Source organism: Suricata suricatta, chromosome 2 (genome assembly GCF_006229205.1).
Source record: "Suricata suricatta isolate VVHF042 chromosome 2, meerkat_22Aug2017_6uvM2_HiC, whole genome shotgun sequence".
Lineage (NCBI taxonomy): Eukaryota > Metazoa > Chordata > Mammalia > Carnivora > Herpestidae > Suricata > Suricata suricatta.
The window spans coordinates 17,919,390-17,934,080 of record NC_043701.1 but is presented as its reverse complement, the minus strand read 5'-3'; the positions used below and the strand labels follow the sequence as shown (position 1 = coordinate 17,934,080).

The following is a 14,691-nucleotide window of genomic DNA, read 5'->3' as shown; positions in this document are numbered from 1 at the left end:
AGTTCCCTTGCAGAGCATGGTTGAAATAATTTGGGAAAGTTTCTCTTCTTCAGGGGGCTGGGAAAGAATGATGAATGACTCCCTTGTTCTGAGGCATCATTCTGTTTCCTACAAGAAGAAGAACTGACAGCTGCTAATCTTCATATTTTCGTGAGCCCCACCTTGCTCTCTTAGAAGATCACTTACTGTCGTCGAAAACATGTGCCATGGAGGTGAAGCAGAGTTTCATATTATTCATTAGGCTTGAGTCCTCATTAGTAACTCTTTTACAAAATAAACAGTAGGCTCTGCAGAAATGGGGAACAAGAGCTCACTTCATACAAAGTACAATGATAAATGTCTCTTGTGGCCCTAGATTCCAACTCTTAACATCTGTGACCTCCCCGTCTCCATGGCAACATAAAGTAAATAATAAAAATAGTCCAAATCCAGGAAAAGCACAGCAGGGAATGTCTGTCCTGAAAGAAAACAAGCGCTTAACGTGCACTCCCATACCAGCAAGAGGACCCGTGTGAAACCTAACAGTTGATCGATAGGAAAACAACAGTGAGTGGATGTTGCAGAGCGTGAAAGCAAGCAGACAAAAAAAAGGTCAGATTGTTTGAAGAAGTGTTGTCTGCTTTCAATAGGAGGCCTGAAGGGAACATTGCTTCCTACATTCATGGACTTGTACAGTAAGGATTTTACATTTTGTACAAATGTGTTTTGAATTATAAGCCTGTTATGTTACACTGTATTTAAAGGGAGCCATAGATTATAAAAGTAATAGTATCAAGCAAAGAGTAGGGAAGTGCTGATTTAGTTTTTGCCACATAGCTTCTTAGCAAAGCTGTGGTCTACCAAACAGGCCTCCTGGGCCTCCTCTCTACCTGCACCTCGACAACAGGGAGCTGTTCTTCCCGTGCCCCCACCCCTGGAGCGAGGCAAAATGGCATGCTGGGAGGCTGTGTAGGCCCCACAGTTGGGGTGGGAGCAGCAAAGCAGCCCTCTGGGAGAGAAGAATGTGCCCTCAGGGGCACAAGGAAACCCACAGGAAGAGGGCATTTTCAAGAATGAAGATTTGGGATTGATTTAATTTTCTAGTTAACTGTAGGCAACTAATGCTGTGACTTTGGACCTTTCAATTCACTGGGTTTAGTTCATCTGCCAAAAAAAAAAAAAAGAGGGGGACTTTGTGGCCCTGGTGTCCCTGCTTGGAATTCTATAATTCTATGAATTGAGCACCAAGCATGATTTCGTTTCAGCTTTTGTGGATTAAAAAAAACTTAAAATTTCTGGGCGTACTGGTCTACTGTAGCAAAAACTGTGCATTGAATATACCCCCATGGCAGTGTGCGACTGTGTGTGTGTGTGTGTGTGTGTGTGTGTGTGGTGAGGTGCAGGTGTGTCTTGAGAGAATGACTGAGAGGTCTCCAGCCAATCCCACTGACTAGCTGTGTGAGCTTGAACAAGTGACTCAACCTTTTTTGGCCATAATATTTCTATCCCTAATGGGGCTAATGGTTCTTACCTTACAGCGTTGCTATAGGAAAAATGATAAATGATCAATACATGGTAACTATTACATTTTTATGGATTTTGGATCAATGGTTTTGAAGAATATTTTTGATCTTGTAGGTAAGATTTTATAGCTGTGAGGCCACATGCCTAGTATGATTTATGGAAAAGCAACCTCACGACCTTGTGATGGGGAGTCCATTTGGCACGAAATATGTGAATCTATGCTGAAGATCTACCGTGTGTGTTCTTCTTTTGGCTTCTTAACAGTAGCTTTTTACTCTGATTATTTCCATTAACCCCCCCCCCCCCAATGGAGTATAGCTAAGCCATTTTGGCTAAGGTAACAGTCTAGAATGGTTGGGTTCCAATAGATAGAAGTTTTTACTGTGAGTTGTGCACGGACATCTTGCCACTTGTTCACAGATGATGTCCAAATTAAAAGCTAACCAGAAGTCAATCGTCACAAAGATGGCTTGGGAGCAGGTTTTATTTATTATTCCTTTCTTCCGGTTAAGCTTCTCTTTCTCTTTCTTTCTCATCTTTTGACCTTTCTCTTTCTCTTTGTTTTCTTTCTCCTGATCCTCTGATTTTAGCGTTCTCTTCTTTCCTACTGTGCTGCGTATGCTGCAGTATTTTGCTTTTTCTAGTCCTTTATCACTCTTTATTCTACCCCTGCCCTCTTTTCCTTTTTATTTTCTATACTTTTATTTCTATGGATCTGCAGAACCTATTGGGTGGCTTTTTCTGTAAGACAAACAATGGAAGGACAGGTGGACTTTTCCTTGGATGTCAGAAATGGGACTTGCAGTTACCTGCTGGGGCTGAATTTCCAGAGAATGGTTGATGCCAGAGAATCCAGCTGTTGTGGATTTAGAGATAATAGGCTGAGAACTAGCAACTGCCAGGGGTCATAGTGACTTCAGGGGCACTGGGATTCTATCTAACCAGGGAGTGGGGAATCGGTGACCATGATTAGAGAGGAAGGTGTTGTATTTGATCCAAAAGACTAATCCTGTGTTTGAGCTGTCTGAGCTAAAAGGATTGGGGAAATGGCTATCCAAAAAAAAAAAAAAAAAAATGCTACATTGACCACTGTTCCAATTTCACCATCTACAACCCTAGGAATGTTAAGATAATTGGCACCTGGGTGGCTCAGTTGGTTAAGCATCTGGCTTCAGCTCAGGTAGTGATCTCACAGTTTGTGGGTTCGGGCCCCACATCGGGCTCTGTGCTGACAGCTAGCTCAGAGCCTGGAGCCTGCTTCCAATTCTGTATCTCCCTCTCTCTCTGACCCTCTCTGATCGTGCTGTCTCTCAAAAAAAAAAAAAAAAAAACTGTTGTATTCAAATCCTTGGCCAAACATGAGCACTGGTTGATCTCCAATATTTTTGCCCCCCACCCCTGCAAATCTGAGTATTAAGCCTATCTCTACCAGTTATCAGCTGACTGACCTTAGATAATTACTTAACCTGCTCAAGGTTTGGTTCCAGCTGTAAAAAGGGATGACACCCATTCCTTGTCTAGTTGCACCAGGGATTAATTAAATGAGATCATATGTGAAGTGCATTCGGGGTACTTTGAGGTTTCTCTGCAGTTTCTGCATTTTGTCCTGGGATTTTAATATTTTAATATTTAATATTTTAGAAAAGGTTTGTTCATCTGGGTTGTTTTGTGTCAGTTTAGTTCAGCATCCTACCCACGTTACCTCGTCCTGACATTGAGTTGGAAATAAGACAGTGAGCCTCTCTGTATTGGGCTGTACACCACTGTTCTTGGCGGCCTTAAATCCACCCATACTTGGTACCCCCCAAATTCCCATTGGATTCACTAATGACTTGAATTCTCCAGTATGGCAAAAGAGGTTAAAAAATTGCAGGCTCAAAATCCATTTGAAATCTCCTACTGGATCTATTTAGAGTGATTTTGCCTCCCAGGGGACATTTAATAATGTCTGGAGCTATTTTGGACGGTCACAAGTTGGAAAGTGGTGTGGGGCACTGTTACTGGCATGTCATAGATGGAGGCCAGGGAAGTTGCTAAACATTCCACAATGCAAAGGATTGTCCCATCCAAAATTTCAATAGTGCTTTGCTTGAGAAACCCTAAATTCGAGGTAACCAGTTACACAAAACCGTTTTTGTAAATATGGGGATCCTTTTGGCTTTAGTATCTTACTATTCATTAAGTCCGAGAAAAATCTAGATAGAGGAGGCATTCAATGGTATTTGAAAACCTTTAAACTGAGCTGCTGTTATGAATCAGAGAGTCATGTTTTGCCTTTCGGACAAAAAGATCTGTAGTCTTTTGCATGCCAAAAAATGTGCTCAGGGTTTGCTATGCAACAGCAGGAGAATCTGTCCATAAAAGGGATGGACTTTGCTGCCCAGAGGGATTCCCTTCATGGGTTTCCCTTGTGAGCCTGAAAATCACTGGGAAAGGGCAAGGCTGGCCAGCCTTCTGGATCCAGCCCCCCCCCCCCCGCCCCGTGAGGGGTGTTTACACACCCCAGGAGGTGAGAACGAAGAGGCAGTGGGGAAGGGATGGGGACTCTCGCCCTAAAAAGGGGTTGTTTGCGAACTATCTTCTGCTTCTAAGATCTGAAGATCAACCAGCTGAACTGTGAAAAACGTCCAAAATGGGAACCTGGGTTGTGTGCTTAGGGAAGCTGAGAGGAGACCTTCACCGAGGAGGGAGCACTGCGCTTTGAATTCCACCTCCTCCTGCTGTTTCCTGACCCCGGGATCTTGGACAAAGAAAGGAAAATAAAGTTACCTCACACCTACCGATGCTAGACTTAATGCTAGTCTTGCGTATGCTGTAGGGTTTCACTGCATTTTTACATTTAACATTTTAGAGTCACTTAGCTAAATCATACAGTCAGTGGCGGGCTAAGTCACCCTAGATTTGTTTGACTCCAAAGTCCATGTTTTTCCCACTGTACCACAGTTTCCTTGAACCTAGCCTCCTTAAGCCTCTGTTTCCTTGCTTGTTAAATGGATGCAGTCAGACCACCTCAAGGGAATGGAAGGATCTTTGAGGTCTCTGGCACGGATCTGGCCCTGGCCTGTAGGGGGAACTCAACACTCCTCCCCCTCTGCAGTGGTTGGTGCTTTAAGGACATTGATTGGCCATTACACCTATTGGGGGCATCAGTGTGCTGAGATGAAGGCCTTGTGCCCACCCAAGGAGGCAGGCTTCAGCTTCCTCTTCTTTCTCTCTTGAAAACCACGGTCAACTCCCTTTATCAAGGCAGTTGCAGAGGTGGGTGCACTGAATTCCCTCTCCCTTTTCCAACTTCCACTTCTGGGAAAGATGGAGTTAGGTGGCACAGGGCTTGCTCCTCAAAACTGGGAAGACCTGTTGCCTCTCACTCTTTGGCCTGGCCTGGGTGCCTGTGTAGAAAGCTCAGCCTAGCTCATTTTGTAGACCTCGAAGCAAAGGCTTCTTTTCTTTTTTTGGGTAGAGCCTTTCCTTCATACAACACTTTCGGACCTCTATGAAGAAACTGACAGAGACAGACCTCCTCAGGCTTCCCTTCTATGGAATAAAAGGAGGCTTCTGTGGCTTCACCCTACTTCCCTGGATTCTACATTGCATATAGGACCCAAACCCAAACACTTATCTCTCTCAGGGAGGCTTTCAAAAGTCGGTGATTTAGGGCAAGATTTGGCCATTTTTCAGTTTCCAGACCATATATGCCATTAACATCTCCTCTTAATTGTGCTGTACTCCGATTGCTAAAAGTTGGTGCTTGCACAAATGGTACCCATCCCTCACATGTGAACAGAGCCTAGAGATCATTCAGTTTAGGGATTTTTAACTTAGGGTCCTACTGTAATTGGATCTACAGCAAACAGTTCCTCACTAGTTTACAGCTTTCTAAAAGTTTTGGCCAATGGAATAAAGCACGGGACATAGGAGGATAATTCTTTACATGAAAGAGAGGGACACATTTGTCATTACAGTATGGTTGCATGGTCAATTTAAACTTTGAGGATTTGAAATATTCCAATGCATTATTTATAAGTAAAAACATTTTAATATAAAGCCCCTCTTTTTTTTTATGGACGTGGAGATGAGGGGAAACCTCAAGAAGAGTCTAATTCCAAATCTGGTGCGCTGAGTGAGTACAAAACCTTGGTCAGGCTGTGTGCTCCATGGTAGTTTGAAATTCCCCCATGGTGGGAATAGCCACACCCACCAGCTATTGACTGCAAGGTGTGAACACTCTATTGTTTACATGCTCCAGAACTGTGAGTGAGCTCAGTGCCTACAGTCCTGTTTTTTGTTTTGATTTTGTTTTTTGTTTTGTTTTAATCATTTGCTGGTACTGTAAGTGAAGATCCTTTTTATGCCACATAACAATGCCATCCAAATGCCTATTAAGTGGTAGATCTAGAGTTTTAGACTAAAATGGGGGTTGGTATGCTTTTTCGGCGAGGGTCTGATAGTAAATGTGTTGGACTTTGCGTGCCATACAGTCTCTGTCACAACCATTCATCTCTGCCATTAATGCATGGACGCAACCACAGACAATACACAAATGAATGAGTGTGGCTGGGTTCTAATAAAACCTTACATATGGACACTAAAATATAACCTCTGTACGATTTTCACTTGTCAAAGACATTCTTTTGATATTTTTTCTACTGCATGAAAATGTAAAGACCATTCTTAGCTGTGGGCTCTACAAAACCAGGTGATAGGCTAGATTTAGCCCACAGGTCATACTTTTATGGCCCCTGGACTACAAGGTAGGTGTCATAAAATGCTACTAGGTAAGTTATTTATTGTGCTTATATATATACTATATATATGTATAAAATACTTATTATTAAATGTGTATATTATTTAAATACATACATGTATATGCACTTAGTCCCATGGGAAATCAGTTTTGAGTTCTTGAGGAGGAGGTGACTATAGACTTCTACTGAGGCCCACTGGCAGCATTCAATAAAGAACTGTATCCATTTTCAAATCGTGCTACCAGAAAGGGCAAAACTAGATGACACTATGATATTTCATAAATAATAGTTGTATTAAATAGTTACCAAACTACAGAACCAAAGAGATCTAAAACTATGACGGCTTCAACAAGATAGAAATGCACGTCTCTCTAGGTAAGCGTCTGAGCGGGCAGTGAGGGGCCGGTACACAGGTCCCTTCTATCTTATGTCTGTCAACCTCAGCTCCTACCTCATAGTTCCTGATGGCTGCACCACCTCCCACAACCCACATTCTAGTAAGCAAGAGGAGAGAACGGGGAAGGGAAGGTACGGTTGGTTGTAATGTTAGTCTTAAAAAACATGGCTTTCTACTTCTAGCCAAGATGGAATAAAAGACTAGATTTATAGTCTCTACCCAAAAACAACAAAAACAGACAAAACACATTAAATGATGGTTTTCAAGACATTGGACATCAGGTGACAAAAGACAGGGATCCTTGAGATATAGGAAAAAATTGAGGGGAGCGCTGCAGTTTCCCAAGGCTGTGGTGCCAGATGGGGATATCCAGAGTTGAGGACTGGGCTGGGAGTCCCAGGAGCCCAGGTACTAGAGTTCACAAGGCAGCATATGGGAGAGGAGGAAGGTGCACAGAGAGACCACTCCGGAGATCTGTGGAGGCTTCTCCTCCTCCCCCTGGGTCCCCTGAGCACAGATGACTGCAAGTGTGTAGGGAACACAGCCAAGGCCTGGGAAAGAATCACCTGAGTGCATTGGAAGGACAATTTTTAGAGCTCACAGAGTCAGGAATCGCTCCTCTTCCCATTAGCTGGGGCAGAAAACCTTATAATTTGTGGGCCATCAGGTGGAATTCTCATGGTTCTTTGCCTCAGTGGTGAGACAAAATGAACCCTAGATTGAACACTGCTCTGGTCCCGCCAAAGCTTAAAACAAGACCTAAAAGGCTCAGATTGTTTCTACATGTAATAGGGTGAATGGTGGCCCAACGATATCAAGTCCTAGTTCCTGGAACCTATCAATGTTACCTTAAATGGGAAAAGTATCTTTACAGATGTGGTAACATTAAGAATCTTCAAATGAAGAGATCAACCTGGATTCTCCAAGTAGGCTCTAAATGCCATCTCAAGTGTCCTTATAAGAAGGAGGCAAAGAGAGACTAGATTCACACAGAGGAGAAAGCAATAGGAGGACAGAGTCAGCTTGGAATGGTAACAGTGGAAGAAGTGCTGGGCACCACCAGAAGTTGGAAAGGCAAGGAAAGGATCCTCTCCTAGATCCTCTGGAGATAGCCTCCTGACACGTTGCATTCAGACTTTGGGCCCCCACAACAGTGAAGGAGTATATGCCTACGTATTTAAGCCAGTAAGTCTGAGGTGATTTGTTACAGCAGTGTCAGGAGACTAATATACCAAGTAGCTTAGCCATACCCCCGTAGCAAAACTCAAGAATGTTTATAGGAATACAAAGTTACTCAGCACCTGACAAGATAAAATTCAGAGAGTCTAACATTTAATCAAAAACTACCAGGCATGAAAAAAGCTGAAAGCACACACACACACACACACACACACACACACACACACACACAGAAAAAAGAAAAATCAATCAGAGGTGCCTGGGTGGCTCAGTTGGTTAAGCCCCCAACTTTGGCTCAGGTCAGATCTCACGTTCGTGGGTTCAAGCCCTGCGTCAGGCTCTGTGCTGACAGCTAGCTCAGAGCCTGGAGCCTGCTTCCGGTTCTGTGCCTCCTTCTCTCTCTGCCCCTACCCCTCTCATGCTCTGTCTCTGTCTGAATCAAAAATAAATAAAGCATTAAAAAAAAAAAAAGAAAAATCAATCAACTGACCTAGAAAAGATACATGCAAAAGAATTCACATCACCCTTTCTTTTGCAGATCAGGACCTGCTGCTGCTGAGGCCGCAGTTCCAATCCAAGTTCTAGTACCAAAAGCTGAAATGGAGAACACTGGCAGACAGCTGGCAGTCCCGGCAATCAGAGTGAAAAACTTGTCTCACCAGTTGTATTCGTCAGGGTTTTATAGTTGCAAACAACTGAAACAGATGTGGTTGATTTAAGCAGGGGAAAAAAAAAGCATTTAATAAAAGGATATTGTGTATTTCACAGACTACAGAACCAGTCTTAGAAATTGAGCAGGAACAAATGGGGCCGGACCGCGGCCAAAATCTTGCGCCAGAGCCCATCTACTGAGGATACCGCTGGACGCCACCGCCTGCCCTCTGAAGTCACCGGTCACATGTGCTGCTGCTGCTGCTCCTAAACAGTCAGCATGGTTGACACGGCCGCCGCCAACTGCCAGCCAGGAGACTCCTCATCGCTTCTTTGTACCATTAGCTAAAGGCTGCAATGCATGCATCTGATTGACAGAGTTTCAGGCACAGTTTGAGCCCCAAGTGCAAGGGACGCTGGGAGAATGTCTTCAGCTCCTGCAATGGGAAGCAAGTTTTGCCTTGCATCAAGATGTATAGGAAAAGAAGTCTTCTCAAAACTGGGAGGGTGCAGAATATGAACAGTTTAATTAATAATAATAACATTAACAAAATAATAATTGGCAAGGGTCCATTCCATGACTTCAGATCTACCAATAGTGAGCCATGAGGGCAGGGCAAAGGGGAGATGTTAGTGTTAGTAACCCATCTTCTGCTCTTCAGGACCTACTTTTGTCACTCATCTAAGCCCTTCTTCGTTTTTTATTCCTAAGGAATACATTGTAGTCAGACACATTAGAGAATTATGAGATGATTAGGAAGTAAATCGTCTACATCTGTGCTATTAACTTCCTGTTTTTGGAGATTTGCTTTATGAACCTTTGTTCCTTTATGGACATCCTATTGGCTACAAACTTTTGTGTCCAGGATGAGGAAAAATAAAATCTAAAAGGAGAGTGGCAGGTAGGTAAATGTACTACTCTTTCCTTTGCACTGTGGTATTTAGCATAGGGAATGACTTTGACCTTGTTTTAGCCCTGACCAACTTGCTTCCTGTATTAATTAAGTCTTTGATCTGTGATAATTCTTAAGCAGCCACCCTCATTCTCCTTGATTGAGAGGAAGTATTAGATTAAAAAATATTTGGCTGGAAAGATCAGTGTTTTGGACAGCTGCAACAGTATGATTTAAGACTAATAGAAGATCTCTACATTTTCTCGATAGTTCTGTCCTTTGAAGTTAATTTCTTGGACCCTTTCCACAAGGCTCTCATTAAAATACAAAAATCACATAAGTGACAACATATAAAACAGTTATCACTTTTAACACCTTTGAGGAGTGAGTTTTTCAAGTAGTAACTAACACTTATTTGGCACGGCAGAGTGCTTCATCCACAGTTTAACTCATCAGTCTTCACAAAAGCCCTGTCATAGGGTATTATTATTATTCCTTTTCTACAGAGGAGCAAAGTGAGGGATAGAGCATCAAATAACTTGCCCAAGGTTGTACAGCTACTAAGTGACTGGGGTTCCAATCCCCAGAGCTGCTCTCCAAGCCCATCTCTTTAGCCTGAGTCCTCTGCTGCCTATCACCTAGGAGAGTGGTAAATGCAGGTACAAGGGAGGGCAGGTGAATGCTGACACCAGGGAGGAGGGAGCCCAGGTCCAGTGCCCATGGAGGGCAGGCCTGAGTCCAGGTAGGAACTCTCCCGAGAGGACACATAGGAAAGATTTGGAGGGCTGGCGCAGCATAAATCACCCCATGGCCAAGGGCTCCTCCCTTCTTCCTGGCTGGTGGACCTTAGCCCTTTTGTGCAGGCTGGCTCTGATTTCAGGGCTCTGCCTTCTGAAGGACTTATCAATTACTTTCATACCTAATAAAACTGGCAGACTCTGTCTGCCGCCTTGTCCAAGGACAGAGAGGGGAGAGCAGTATTAAGGGGAGATGTGAGCGATCCTTAAGGAGATATGGAAAACTATTACCTACCTATTGGAAGCAAGGTCAGCAACATGCATAACAGTGAGGCAAGCTCCTAAAGAGAGAGAATAGCTGGTGGTGGCATTGCTAAATCCAGACGTCTGGATGGAGAATCCAGCAGGGGGATTTATGCCTCTGGATGGCAGGCTCCATGGACTGTAAGTCCCAGAACCGTTTTGCTGGAGAGAGGCATTCACAAAGCACCACATAAGCCCAAATATTCACAGATGGGAAGCCACAACGTTACCACCTCTGCTTCTGCTGGGGAATTCACTAGCTCTAAAGTAAATAATGAGTTTTAGTTCTGGGGAACTGTCCTATCACAGAAAAGGCCAGAATCCAAGCCAGGATTCAAATCTCATCCTGATTCTCTGTTTTCGTCTCTGTCCCTTCCTCCCTCCTTCTGTCCCTCTCTCTTTTTCACAGCATCCCCGGTGTCTGATTCTAAATATAGTTCAAACGACCAGAAACATTAGAAGATAAATAAAGAGAACTAAAATAAAAGAGCATTGAGCAATTCTTTCGTTTTCCCAACCAGACCAGACAATGGAGAAATACAGAAAAGCTTCTGCCAAATCCATCCTGCTCTGACTCCAACTTCTCAATTCTTTCATCAACAAAAGAAAGGCAGTCAGGTACTATCAGCAGAAATAGGCTTTACAAGTAGTAATGCAAGCACTGTGATTTAAGCCTCTTAAAAAACCCAGACTTACAGCACTTAGACTGATAACAGATTATATCTCAAAAATGTCTTCTGTCTGGCATCCTGTCTCTTGAAGAAACACAGAAACTAGTAATATGGATTATTTTAGTTAATTTACACATTTTTGGCCTTATTCATCTTCTAGAATTAGAAAAAAATTAAAACATTGACTGGTTAATACCAAAATTAGGAACAACACAAGTTACAAAATAGCAATGTAGAAGTTAGTTTTAGGATTAAAATAGATTTTTGGCTTTCATGATTCATAAGATTTTATTTGTCAGACAGGCTGGCATTGGTGTGGGGGTGGGTGGGGAGGGAGCAAGTGTGGGGAGGGGAGACTCCCAGATTTAGAGTGCATAGACTCAAAGGAAAGCTGCTTTTTTTCCCCCCTGTTGGTGGAATTTGTGTGACTCTTACTTATTTTACTAATGTTTTACAGTAAGTGTGGGGAGTAAAGATAAAGATGGAGTAAGGGAAAGAAGAAAAGTACCTCTCAAGTTCCTTGAATTACTGAAGTGTGTACTAGAATAAGAAAGTTCAATAAAAGTATCATGTCCCTGTTACCACAGAGCGGAGATGTGGGACAGAAGCAAGGCAACTCTTTAGGTCTGGTAGAAGTGACTGCGGACACAGAATGAATTCTACACAGACTTGGCATTTGTGGAAGACCATGCAATGTAGCTGCTACACCGCTGGGCATTCTCCAGAATGAGCTTCCGAGTACAGGAGTTGGGAGCATGTATGCCCCTTCTCTGGTCTCAGTGTCCCTTCCTCTTCAGTGGGCAAGGGACACCCTACAAACCCTTCAGTAATGGTAAAATTGTTGGGCAAGACTCTTTCAGAAAAAAAGAAAGTTTTTTTGTTTTTTGTTTTTGCTGGTGGTGTTCATTGACTAGAAGTGACTTCTTTGACTTTAGGGCAGTAGCACTGTGTCCTGGCGATAACATAATCTACACTCGGCACTCTTAAGAGGCATAGGAGAGTGAAAACAAAGCCTCTTGAGGACCCAGGCTAGTAGTAAGGGTAGTGTGTGCGTTCCATCAAAGGATAAGGGCACAAACAGCGAAGTCCATACCACCACAAAAGAACTGCCACAGATAAACGAGACCTTCGCTTTTTCCATTCACCAAAAAAACTCATCTTTTCTACCTTATTCTACTAAATCTAAGGTCAGCTTAATCACAGCTTGGGGTACTATTCCTGTGTTTCCACAGTTATGGTGAAAAGCTACATTCTTAATAGTTTTTTCTCCTAATTAAATGGATTTGAATAAGCTGAAAACCAACATCTAGGATTCTTCATTATTTTATTTATTAGGAGCAATCCTTATAACTTGTACTGCCATTTATTTTTTACTTACAATATTGGAAGGATATGAAATGCACAGTGAGAATTTATTACACAAATCATAGAAATGGTCAACATGAATCTAATTTTATCCATTGAGCAAAGAAACAAAAGGGGTGAGTTCTATTAAGAAGAATCCCAATGTGTTTAAAGTGAAGAATACTACACTGGCACTTTCCCCCCATGAATAGAAAAAAAAAAAGGATTTATGGAATTGTATATGATGGGAAGCAAAGTATCCATTAAACAAACACCTATCATTTGTGAAACAATTCTGTCATAGTGGTGTCAGGCATGGATCATTGGTTAATCTTTGGCAGTGATCTCATGTTTTAGGAAACTAGAATGAGATTATGTAGCTGGGCAATGGCTGGCATAGTGAGTGGATATAGGTTTTAATTTCAATTCATAGCAAATGATGATCACAGATTTAGCTTCTTAGTTTCTACTTCCTCTGTACCTGAATCATCTATTGCTGTGAAGCTTTAACTTTAGGTGAGAAGGCTGGATTCTTCAATTAACCCCTCTGTGATTACTTAAGGACTGTAGTTTTCTCCAACCAAAGAGGTAGTTTTCTTATTAGAGAAAGTATTCCATGCTAAATAGGAAATGGAAGTGTTGAAAACATTTTATAGTGGTGACAAGTGTTTTGATTCAGGAATAGGATCTTTAACAAGTCAAATGCATATTGTCCCCCCTTTTAAAAGATGTTATTTTTTTAAGTAATCTCTACACCCAACATGGGCTTGAACCCACAACCCTAAGATCAAGAGGCACATGCTCTACCGACTGAGCCAGCTAGGCGCCCCTACATATTACCTTCTTTTAAACATTGTTTTTTAAGCACCAGAATTCTCTTTTTTGGCTTCAGGTAGTGCTTTCTTCTCTATTTGATTTCTTGGTTTCCTTGGTTGATACTATGGTCTCTTCCAATATTTCTTCAACATTTCCCCCTACCTGGGAGGTTTTTCTTAGAGGCTATCTTAGAAACCTCCTTCTCCTAAGAGACAGCCCAGCGGATGAGACTTTGGAAGTCATAAAACTGAGGATTCTAGGTGGGACCAGATAACTTGGATCAGAATGTGGATTCAGTCCTAAAATGCTTAATCCACTGGTGCTAAATCGTGTGTCTTCGCCTTCCAGCAGTTCCCCGTAAAGCTACTATCTTAACGCCAAGAGCCATTTTGACACTGTGCAAATCCTGGTATTCCTGAAGGTGGCAAGGCCATGTCACACTCTTGGTGAGATCACTCTCCAACGGCCCAACACTATCCCGGCAGCTAGCCGTGTGTGCACTGGGCCGCTCTCCAGCTCCAGCCTCTCCCAACACTCTGGCCCCACGCAGCCCCTCCATCTCAATGGTGCATGTTGACGCCGGTACTCGTGAATCTCCCCGTAGCTGGCCTCAGTGCTTCGCGCCACCTGTTCAGGTTGGCAAAACTGAAGTCCCTGGCGCCCAGGGACTCGTACTGGGCACAGATCTCCCTCAGCGCCGAACTGAGGTCTGGTGTGGCCATAGCCATGTTGACGGAGCCCGAGGCCGGCGACGACCCCTACAGTGTGGCCAGCGGCTCAGCCGCCTGCTCGTCTGGCACCTGGCGCACTAAGGCCAGCTGGTCTAGCAACGACTTCAGCCTTTTCACCAGGTCCAGGCCAGCGAGGCGCCATCCACGTAGCGCTCCTGTGCGTTCGGGGTATCCTTGGCCCCCCTCCTAGCAGCAGAAGCCCCGCAGCCGCACCGCCTCCACCAGGCAGACGCGCCTGCGCCGAGCGCGCCTCCCCCAGCTGCGCGCGCAGCCCGCGCAGGAAACGCTGGCGAGGCGAGACGGGCCAACTGGGCGCTGCCCCAGCGCAGGCCGCTGGGCTTGGCGCGGGCTCCTCCGCCTCTTGCGCGCGTGTGCCTTGTCGTGAACACGGCGAAGGCGTCGTCGAGGCCTTGCAGCCGCTCCTCGTTGGTGTGCGCAGCTCCGGACTCCGGTCCAGCCCGTCGGATGTCGCAGGGACGCGGGCCATAGGCCAAGCGCTGGCCGAGCAACGAGGCCGAGGAAGAGGAGGCCCTGGAACCCACGTGGCAGCGGGACAGCCGTGCCACCGGCACTGGAGAGTCACGAGGACAACCGAGGGCCGTGTGGTAGCAGGAGGAGGCGCGCAGGTAGTGCTCTGAGTTGAACGAAGCTTCAGGGCCGCGAGAGTCCCTGCGGTGGAAGCTGCAGCGGAGCCTCCTTTCGGGAGGCGCGCAGGGGACAG

General features: G+C 44.3%; 1 long non-coding RNA gene and 1 pseudogene across 1 annotated transcript; one reads left to right on the top strand and one right to left on the bottom strand.

The window, feature by feature from the left end:
* The first annotated feature begins 599 nt into the window (after nt 1-599).
* LOC115305133 lies at nt 600-10,856 on the top strand. The gene is made up of 3 exons (XR_003914745.1): nt 600-674; nt 8,363-9,377; nt 10,818-10,856. It is a non-coding gene; the product is annotated as an uncharacterized LOC115305133 (long non-coding RNA).
* An 843-nt stretch (nt 10,857-11,699) lies between these two features.
* On the bottom strand, nt 11,700-14,457 carry LOC115274590 (annotated as a pseudogene).
* Nucleotides 14,458-14,691: the final 234 nt, after the last annotated feature.